The 11,459-nt window shown below is 36.7% G+C and overlaps 1 pseudogene; it reads right to left on the reverse strand.

Annotated features, from left to right (window-relative positions):
- Positions 1 to 4,380: 4,380 nt before the first annotated feature.
- LOC101501118 (uncharacterized) overlaps positions 4,381 to 11,459 on the reverse strand; it is a 46,368-nt pseudogene continuing 39,289 nt past the window's right edge.

Below are 11,459 nucleotides of genomic sequence, written 5' to 3' on the forward strand. Positions count from 1 at the left end.
TGAATTTGATAATATGTTTGAGTTTGTTTTGTGTGGAATTTGAAAACCATTAGAGTTAAACGAGTATTAAGAATGGGGAATCTCTTAATGTCTTGTTTACTTAATGTTTGTTTTGAAAATCGTTTAGGTTAAATGGGTATTAAGAATGGGGAATCTCTTAATGTCTTGTTTACTTAATGTTTGTTTTGAAAATCGTTTAAGTTAAACGAGTATTATGAATGGGGAATCTCTTAATGTCTTGGTTACTTAATGTTTGTTGTGAAAATCGTTTAAGTTAAATGAGTATTAAGAATGGGGAATCTCTTAATGTCTTGTTTACTTAATGTTTGTTGTGAAAATCGTTTAAGTTAAATGAGTATTAAAAATGGGGAATCTTTTAATATTTGCATTTGCTTAACAATTGTCGTGGATGGAGTCAGTATATGCTCATGCATTTTCATTCTTTTTGTAAATTGTGCAGACCCGTGATAGGTGGCACCTTGATAAATAGTACTTTGGCCTGTGATAGGCGGTACATTTATGATTTACATTTTTGTAAACCGTGCAGACCCGTGATAGGTGGCACCTCGGTAAACGGTATGGGCCCGTGATAGGCAGTACGTTTATGGTTTACGTTTTTTTGTAAATTGTGCAGACCCGTGATAGGTGGCACCTTGGTAAATAGTACTTTGGCCTGTGATAGGCGGTACATTTACAATTTACGTTCTTTTTAGTAAACCGTGCAGACCCGTGATAGGTTTCACCTCGGTAAATGGTACGGGCCCGTGATAGGCAGTACGTTTATGGTTTACGCTTTTTTGTATATTGTGCAGACCCGTGATAGGTGGCACCTTGGTAAATAGTACTTTGGCTGTGATAGGCGGTACATTTACAATTTACGTTCTTTTTAGTAAACCGTGCAGACCCGTGATAGGTGGCACCTCGGTAAACAGTACGGGCCCGTGATAGGCAGTACGTTTATGGTTTACGCTTTTTAGTAAATCGTGCAGACCCGTGATAGGTGGCACCTCGGTAATTGGTACTTTGGCCTGTGATAGGCGGTACAATTATGATTTACGGCCCTTCGAGGAGGGTTTTGGTTTGGAATTCCGAGTCCATGCATTTTGGCATATACGCATTGCATTAGGATGCTTGACACACGAGTCGTGTTTGATTCAAGTGTATGATTGAGTGTTTGAACTTGAGATGTCATAGTGATTGTGATGATTGTACTAAGTGTCTATGTTTTGGAACAAATTGTTTGTAAGTGAAATCGATTGTAAAACTGTTTCGAAACTCAAGTTGTCGTGGTGATTGTGTGGAAATTGCTAAGTGTTATGTTTTGGAGTTGTGTGTGAATGTGATTGAGTTAGTTTATGTAGTTTTAAGAAAAACATGCAGGGAAATCGATTCCCAAATCGATTCAGTTAAAAGCTATTCCTCAAAATCGATTTGACAATCAATTGGATTCATTACAGGAGCTCAGCCATTTCGACAAAATCGATTTGCCAATCGATTTGGCCATTATAGGAGCTCAACCATTTTGACAAAATCGATTTGGAAATCGATTGGCTTTAATACAGAGGCTCAGTTATTCATTCAATCGATTTCCCAATCGATTGAATTAAGCCCAGAGTTCAGTTTTCACTAAAACCCTTCATCCAAATCGATTTCCCAATCGATTGAATTAAGCCCAGAGTTCAGTTTTCACGAAAAACCCTCAGGAAATCGATTTCCCAATCGATTGGCTTAGTGGAAATTCTTATTTTGAGTTAGATGATCGATTGCTCAATTGGTTCATCAATGGATTGGCCAGTTGTTTATTACTTGATTGATTTAAGACTTATTTTGACTTCATTTTCATTTGGCAAGTATTATATGAACTTTTAGCATATGGAAAATCCTTTTAAGGTGCATGCTTAGTGGAAAGGTTATTTTGTGCATTCAAAAACTTGAATGTTATGTGTTAACTGTTAATTTCGGTTGGTGACCCTTTACAACTATTGTGGAAATCTGGGCTTTGCCCTCAGATGAGAGTTAGGACAATCCTACCAGTTCGTACCCTGTGGATGGGTATGTAGACGGGAACGCCTGACTGGAGCTTTGTTAGGAGGATCTCACAATCTCTTTCCTATTGCTCACCCCTTGATCCTTGTAGTCACTCAGCAGACTCACACAAAATAAAAGTACGGCTCCTTCTTGATGAGGCCTCTCACCCAAGAAGATCGCCACCAGTTTCTAGCTGGATTTCTAGCAGTCGTTTCTTTACAAAGTATTTATTTCAAACAAAATAAAAGAAGTACAAAAAGAAGTCTTCAATCTTGAACAATGTGTCTTCTCAAGAATCTGGTTATTCAATGATTGTTCATGAGAACATTGTCTTTTCTCTCAAGAATACTTTTTCAGCTCTCTCAATGATTATAGATAATCTTTTTGGCTTTGATTTGAAAAAGCAATATCAGAATGTTAACAATGTGTTCTTAAGAGTTCTTCAGTATTATGAAGAATATTCAAGATGTTTTTCAAGTGTATACATGTATTGTATTATTTTTTTTTTTTGAGAGAATGATTGAAAACAGTTTATATAGTTTCTGAAAAACAACTAATCAATCGATTTACCAATCGATTCATTAAAGTTATAAAACAGGTCTAATCGATTTGCCAATCGATTATCGCGAGTCTTGTTTTTCTTGAATCTTGAAACTATATGCATCGATGTGATAATCAATTGCAGGTGTTTTTGTTCCAATAAAAATCACACAAATCGATTACTTAATCAATTTACAAATACTCAGAATCGATTTGGCCACAAGCTCAAAGTTCACTGTGATTTCAAAAAGGTTCATTCAATCGATTTGCCAATCGATTATCGCGAGTCTTGTTTTTCTTGAATCTTGAAACTATATGCATCGATGTGATAATCAATTGCAGGTGTTTTTGTTCCAATAAAAATCACACCAATCGATTACTTAATCAATTTACAAATACTCAGAATCGATTTGGCCACAAGCTCAAAGTTCACTGTGATTTCAAAAAGGTTCATTCAATCGATTTGCCAATCGATTGTGTTCAAGACAGTTACTTAGCTATTTTGATGTTAATCGAAGTGCCAATCGATTTGTTTGTATTTGCCTGAAAAGTTCTTACCTGATATTTAGTTCAATCGATTTCCCAATCGATTGCAACCAAACTTAACATGATTGAAAATACTCACAATAGATTGTCCAATCGATTGTGTTTGTCACAGGTCAAGTTATTTTTCAAATATTATCTAAGCAATCGATTTGCCAATCGATTACCCTAGAAATTGGATTCTCACTGTGACTTGATCAATCGATTTGCCAGTCGATTGGTTTCAATCAGTTTTACTTTGTAATGTGTACAATCGATTTGCCAATCGATTAGCCTGTAAAACAGGGTGCCACTGACTTGTGCAATTTTCATTTCTAATTGTGCCAGTCGATTGCCTAATCGATTATACAATCACAAACAGTTATGTTTCCTTACACCCTTGTTATGAAATCGATTTCCCAATCGATTTACTCAGTCAATGATCAACTTTTGTTGATTTCTTGTGTTCCAAGCAATTTGTATCAAGTGTGTAGGATTGAATTGTTGTTCCTGAAATCTTGCTCAATTAAAATGTTAGATTTATCATATGATGTATGAACATTGTATGTTTGTTAATTATGTCAAAATTAGGATTCAAAGGACTAAAGTCCAACAATCTCCCCCTTTTTGCATAAGTGACAATCATACAATTTTAACTTGAGTTGAGCATTTCAAGACATAATATTAACAACATTTCATAGCATCATATGTACCATTATCAGATCATAAAATCAGAGTATCATATCAGAGCATAACAGTACACATGCTATTTATCAAAATCAGAGCATTATTACATTATTAATAATTCATTATCAATCATCAGAGCTGGTCATCAGAGCAAAGTATCAGAGTGTAAAATAAATGCAGCAACAAGCATTAGCAAGTTATAATTTTTCTCCCCCTTTGTCAGTTAAGGCAAAAAGGCAGAAAAAAAATTCCTCCCCCTATGTTAAAGAACATAAGCATTGGGGATTGAAATCATAAAACATTGTGTATCAGAGCAATGAAAATCAGAGCAATTAATGAGCATATCAAAAGATTAAGACAAATGAATTCAGAGAGAAATGAGATAAACGTTTTAATGCATTATAGATATAGATTGAATGAGTACATCAAGTCATAGCAAAACAACACAGATCCTAAACTCCTAATCTCCTAAACTAGGCTGGTCCTCACTATTATCTACGGGAGAGGCAGAGACCGCTGTGTTACCCTCAGCAGGTGTCTCCTCAACGTGAGTCTCAGGGTGATCTAGGGGAGTAGGGTTAGGTTCCTCTGTTGCTTGACGACTTATGCCTGCGATGTCTTCAAATGACAGCTTGATGCCCAAGTGTGCATGAATCGCATCAACATCCTGAACAACCGAATTCATGGATGCCTGGAGAGTCCTTAAGTTTGCTTCCAATCTGGACTGTGATTCTAGCATCTTGACATTGTGTGCCATCTGAGCTTCTATGAATTCCATTATCTTGGCAAGAAAATCAGGAGGGGCTGTTGCAGTAGCAGGTTGAGGCTGAGGTTGTGGCTGAGGTTATGCTGGTTCAACAGTAGGCTGAGGTCTTATCCAAACACCATTTAACCTTTTCAATTGCATTTGATTTACAATTGATTCTCCAAATATTAGAGTGGTCTTTGCAGATTCTTCATTAACAAACGAAACCTTGAAATGTTTCAGAATCTTGGTAATCAGCTGTGGATAAGGCAACATAAGCTTGCTCTGAGAAGCTTCCAGCATGTGCCTTAGCACAATCCAAGCCCAGCTCATCCTGAGCTCTTTTGATAAACCCCATAACAGTAGTATGTCCAACTTCTGGACTACTGCATGGTTTCCTGAACGTGGTACAAGCATCCTGGTCAGCGTGTACATCAGCATTCGATGTTGGACCTTCATTTGACCGATAGGTAATGAGATGGTTTCAACAAAACCATCAATCATCAGGTCCTTTACTGCAGTGTGCCTGTCAACAGATTCTTCCCAACCTTTGTCAGCCGTATCAGCTTCAGAACTGCCGTCGATAGATTTTCCGTAAAAAGGCAATCCTGATAAGGTAGAAAAATCATCAAATGACATAGCAATCCTTTTACCTTTGACTTGAGCCTTAAAACCTTCTTCTGTCAGCTTAAACGTTGAATAAAATTCCCTTATCGAACGTGGATAACTGTCGAGTGTAGAAGATAAAAAGCTCTCAAGGCCGTGAAATCTTAGATGATTCTGAAACGTAAAACCGTCTGTATCAAAGTATGCAAAATCCAGAGTCCTACCCTCATGGATTTTATTCTTCAGAAAGTCTGATGGTATAGAGGGTTCTGCATCTTTTTCCTTGGATGCAGGAACTTTCTTGGGAGGGGATGAAGAAACAGGTTTCTTCTTCCTCTTTTGTGAGATTTCCTTCATGGCATCAGCCATGAGTTTTTCCGTTGGGGGTTCCTTTCCCTTTTTAGGCTTCTCTTGAATAGGTGCAGGTGCCTTGCCTTTGTCTTTGGCAAGAATTTTATGTGTAGGTATGGGTACTCTTTTTGTTAGAGTGGGTGGTGGTGAAGGGGTTTCACTGGTTGAAGAAGATGAAGGTGAAGGAGTGCGTGCCTGGGTTTGTTTTACTCATGTCATACTCGTAGATTGAATGTAGATTGAATGTAGATTGAGTGAAATATCAAATGCAGAGACAGAGTGATGAAGCAGACAAAGAGAATTAGTGAAATCTGGAGAAATGCAGTGTAGAAATCGATTGAGAACTGTTCCTATTTAAACCCTTAAACGTGTAAATCGATTCCCAAATCGATTAGGTTACCGTTGCTGGTAATGTCAATCGATTTAGTAATTATTACATACAACGGCTAGTCACAACGGTCATATTGCAAATCGATTTCCAAGTCGATTTTCAGTTTTACTTAATCGATGTCCAAATCGATTGTTGTAACGTTGAAAGAAGAACTAGTCGATTTCCCAATCGACGCTTGGGCAAGTTAAAACAAATTTTCTGAACTTTGAATTTTGGGGCCAAGGCAATTGATTCCCAAATCGATTTTATAAACCATTTACCATGCTGGTAATCGATTTCCAAATCGATTTAACTGGAAAACATAACTGCAAACACCAGAAGTCCTATGGAAGAATCAAAGGTCATACCTCACTAGGATCAATGATCCCTAGTTTCATCCTTATATGCAGAAAACTTTCTCTTGGTAAAGCTTTTATGAAGATGTCAGCTAGCTGTTCGGCAGTGTTAACATACTCAAGCTTAATGATTCCATTTTGAAAGTGATCTCTTATAAAGTGATGTCTTACTTCAATGTGTTTGGTCCTGGAGTGCACTACTGGATTCTTGGTTATACTTATTGCACTTGTGTTATCACACATGATAGGTACTGTTCCCAAGTCAACACCAAAGTCCAATAAGTGCTGTTTCATCCAAAGTATCTGAGCACAACAGCTCCCAGCTGCAATATATTCAGCTTCAGCAGTTGATAAAGCAATGCTTGTCTGTTTCTTACTAAACCATGACACAAGAGAGTTTCCAAGTAAATGACAAGTTCCTGAGGTACTTTTCCTGTCGAGTTTACATCCGGCAAAGTCTGAATCTGAGTAACCAACTAAAGTACAAGTTGATCCTTTTGGATACCACAATCCAAGACTCTTAGTTCCTACCAAGTATCTGAAAATTCTCTTAACTGCACTGAAGTGAGATTCCTTTGGATTTGATTGATACCTTGCACACATACAAACACTGAACATGATGTCTGGTCGGCTTGCTGTAAGGTAGAGCAAAGATCCTATCATACCACGAAATCTAGTAACATCTACAGGTTTACCTTTCTCATCTCGGTCTAAGAAATTTCCTTGACTCATGGGTGTATCAATGGACTTAAGATTTTCAAAGTTAAATTTCTTTATCAAATCAGAACAATATTTAGATTGACTAATGAAAATGCCTTGCTTGCTTTGGTTAATTTGAAATCCCAAGAAATATGACAGTTCACCCATCATTGACATTTCAAATTTACCTTTCATCAAATTTTCAAATTCTTTGCACAGTTTATTATTTGTAGATCCAAATATTATGTCATCAACATATACTTGGACAAGCAAGATATCATTTCCAGTAGTTTTTGTGAAAAGGGTCTTGTCAACATTTCCTCTTAAAAAGTTTTGTTGAATAAGGAAATTGCTGAGCTTCTCATACCAAGCTCTTGGAGCTTGTTTTAACCCATAGAGGGCCTTTGAGAGCTTATACACATGATTAGGAAAATCAGGATTTTCAAAACCAGGTGTTTGGCTAACAAAAACTTCCTCTTGAAGGTCACCATTGAGAAAGGCACTTTTCACATCCATTTGATAAAGATTAAAGTCCATTATACAAGCATAAGCCAATAAAATTCTTATGGCTTCTAATCTAGCTACAGGGGCATAGGTTTCATCAAAATCTATTCCCTCCTCTTGACTATAACCCTTGGCTACTAGTCTAGCTTTGTTCCTTGTTATCACACCATTCTCATCCAACTTGTTTCTGAACACCCATCTGGTTCCTATGACATGCTTACCCTCTGGCCTAGGTACTAAACTCCACACCTTGTTTCTCTCAAACTGGTTTAACTCCTCTTGCATAGCAAGTATCCACTCACTATCTAACAGGGCTTCCTTAATGTTCTTAGGTTCAATCTGAGATACAAAGGCTGTAAAGTTACAAAACTGACTAAGGTTTCTCCTAGTTGCAACACCTTTAGAGATATCGCCTATAATGTTGTCTAAAGGGTGGTTTCTGTTGAACTTCCATTCCTTAGGCAACTCACTGGTTTCTATAGGTTCTACAAGGTCTGATCTAGTTGGAGGGTCAGCTATAGGTTGTTCTAGTGGTTCAGATTCTACAACTTCGTCCAAAAAGTCATCAACCTTAGAAGGAGTTTTGTTCAAGTTTTCTGTAAATAATTCATCAAACTTTACATGAACTGACTCTTCTATGGTCTTTGTTCTTTTGTTGTAGATTCTATAGGCCTTACTAGTTTGGGAATATCCTAAAAAGATACCTTCATCTGCCTTAGGGTCAAACTTTCCTAGGTGTTCTTTGCCATTGTTCAACACAAAGCACTTACAACCAAAGATTCTAAAGTAGGAAAGGTTTGGTTTTCTACCCTTGTAAAGCTCATAGGGTGTTTTCCTAAGCAGGGGCCTAATGAGAACTCTATTTACAACATGAGTGGCTGTACTAATTGCATCTGCCCAAAAGTACTTAGGTAGGTTGGAGTCCTTAAGCATGGTCCTAGCTAACTCTTCTAGGGATCTATTTTTCCTCTCCACTACCCCATTCTGCTGTGGTGTCCTAGGGGCAGAATATATGTGGTTGATTCCATTTGATTCACAATAATTTTGAAAAAGATCATTTTGGAATTCACCTCCATGATCACTTTTTATTGAAACAATTTTCAAATCATTCTCATTTTGTACTAAAGCAGCAAACTTTTTGAAAACAGAGAATGTATCACTTTTATGAGCTAAAAAGTAAGTCCATGTGAATCTAGAATAATCATCAACCAGCACATATCCATACAGGTTTCCACCTAAACTCTTAACTTGGGCAGGTCCAAAAAGGTCCATGTGAACTAGTTGTAAAACTCTATTTGTTCTAACCAAGTCTATAGAGGGAAATGGAGTCTTAACCAGTTTACTCTTCTCACATGCATCACACAGTCTATCTTTAGAGAACTTCCTATTTGGTAGACCTAAGACTAACTGTTTGCTGACAAGTTTATTCAAATGATTTATGTGTATATGAGCAATTCTTTTATGCCAAAGCCATGTTTCATCTGAGTTGGATAACAAGCAGCATACAGCACTAGGTACAGAATTGAAATCCAACATGTAAATGTTGTTGATTCTGTCCCCAATTAGCTTTATGTCAATACCATATCTATTTTTATTTCTTTTAACATGCATATTTGGTGTATATCCTAAACCAGATTTTTCATGAACATGTCTTTGATTGCTAAGTATGACATTCAGTTTATCTTTACTATTAGCAAACTTCAATAAATCAGATTTTAATGATGCAACATTATTCTCAAGTTCAATGCATTTTGCAGATTTGTCATGTGAATCCTTTTTCAGTTGTTCACATAAATTTTCAATTTCTTTATGGTCAATTTATTGTCATTTTTCATTTGTTCAAGCATTTTCTTAGGGCTTAACAACTATTTTATGGAATTCACATAATCATCATGCAGCTCATTGAAAGCTTCTTGTAGCTCATCATAGGTTGGATTATATTGTGAACTAACCTCATTTTCTGATTCTGAGTCGGTATTTGCCATGAGACACAGATTCGCTTCTTCTTCATCCGAAGAGGCAGAGGATTCTTCATTGTCGTTCCATGCAACATAAGCTTTTCTGGTTTTGGTGACTGGTTCCTTGCCTTTTGGTTTTGTAGCTCTATTCTTGTTCTGCAATTTATAGCATTCTGACTTTATGCATAACATGTGATTGTCTTGCTGTCACTAGTCTTAGAGCTTGATGGCTTTCTGAATTTGTTATCTTTCTTCTTCAGAAATTTCTTAAATTTATTGACAAGCAAACCAATCTTAGGCTCTTCATCAGTCTCACTACTTGATTCATCTGAGCAACTTTCTTGTTCAGTTTTTGATTGATGCGTCTGGGCTTTCAAAGATAGTCCTTTCTTTTTCCTGCTTTCTTGTTCTGACTCGTCTAGTCGATGCAACTCCATTTCGTGCTCCCTGAGTTTTCCAAATAGTGTTGTTGTGGTCATTTTTGCTAGATCTTTAGATTCAGCAATAACAGTTATTTTGGGCTGCCATTCTCTGGTTACACACCTCATGATCTTTCCGATCTACTTTTCATTCTCCACCTGTTTTCCCAGGGCATGAAGGTTGTTTATAACATGTGTAAACCTCGTTTGTAGATCACTTATAGATTCATCTTTCTTCATGCTGAACAATTCGTATTCGTGCATAAGTGTATTTACGCGAGCTCTTTTCACATCTGTGGTTCCTTCATGTGTTTCTTGAAGAATGTCCCACATTTCCTTTGTTGATTTACAGTTTGATACCGTAAAGAATTCTTCTGCACCCAAAGCATATGTTATAATGTTCTTAGCTTTAGCATTATAACCTACCTTCTTTTTATCGTCCTCAGACCATTCGGCTCTGGGCTTGGGAATCATTGAGTCATTTGTTCCTGCGATATTGGGAATGTATGGGCCATTTTCAACAGCGTCAAGGATGTTTATTCCACTGGCTTCCAGAAATATCAGCATTCTGTGCTTCTAGTACATATAAGCTGTTCCATTGAATGCTGGAGGTCTTGCTAGTGATGCGCCTTCTCCCAGAAAATCAGTTGAGGCCATATTCCTTTTATGAGTTTTACCTCTCGAAAAGTCAGGCTCTGAGGCCAATTGTTGATTATTATGACCTCGAAATAATCAGAATATATCAGTCTTTAAGAAATTAATTCAGATTCATACACAGCAGAATTATAATGCGGCATACAAGATTAACAATTAAAAGTAAAAAGATAAGGGATAGAATGCACCAAGATTTATCCTGGTTCAGTTGTCAATGAGACAACCTACATCCAGTCCTGACAATCCAACTGGATTTCAGCTTTTTCTCCAATAGAAAGAATTGTGAATTGTTTACAGATTGTCCAGTTTCCTCGAAACCTATCTATCTCTCACAATCTCTTTCCTATTGCTCACCCCTTGATCCTTGTAGTCACTCAGCAGACTCACACAAAATCAAAGTACGGCTCCTTCTTGATGAGGCCTCTCACCCAAGAAGATCGCCACCAGTTTCTAGCTGGATTTCTAGCAGTCGTTTCTTTACAAAGTATTTATTTCAAACAAAATAAAAGAAGTACAAAAAGAAGTCTTCAATCTTGAACAATGTGTCTTCTCACGAATCTGGTTATTCAATGATTGTTCATGAGAACATTGTCTTTTCTCTCAAGAATACTTTTTCAGCTCCCTCAATGATTATGGATAATCTTTTTGGCTTTGATCTGAAAAAGCAATATCAGAATGTTAACAATGTGTTCTTAAGAGTTCTTCAGTATTATGAAGAATATTCAATATGTTTTTCAAGTGTATACATGTATTGTATTATTTTTTTTTTTGAGAGAATGATTAAAAACAATTTATATAGTTTCTGAAAAACAACTAATCAATCGATTTACCAATCGATTCATTAAAGTTATAAAACAGGTCTAATCGATTTGCCAATCGATTATCGCGGGTCTTGTTTTTCTTGAATCTTGAAACTATATAAGCCAATCGATTTGCCAATCGATTCTTTTAAAAACTCTTTTCAGTAAATTATGGTTCAGACTTATATGCATCGATTTCATAATCGATTGCAGGTGTTTT

The sequence above is a fragment of the Cicer arietinum genome, chromosome 1 (genome assembly GCF_000331145.2).
Source record: "Cicer arietinum cultivar CDC Frontier isolate Library 1 chromosome 1, Cicar.CDCFrontier_v2.0, whole genome shotgun sequence".
NCBI classification, from domain to species: Eukaryota; Viridiplantae; Streptophyta; class Magnoliopsida; order Fabales; family Fabaceae; genus Cicer; species Cicer arietinum.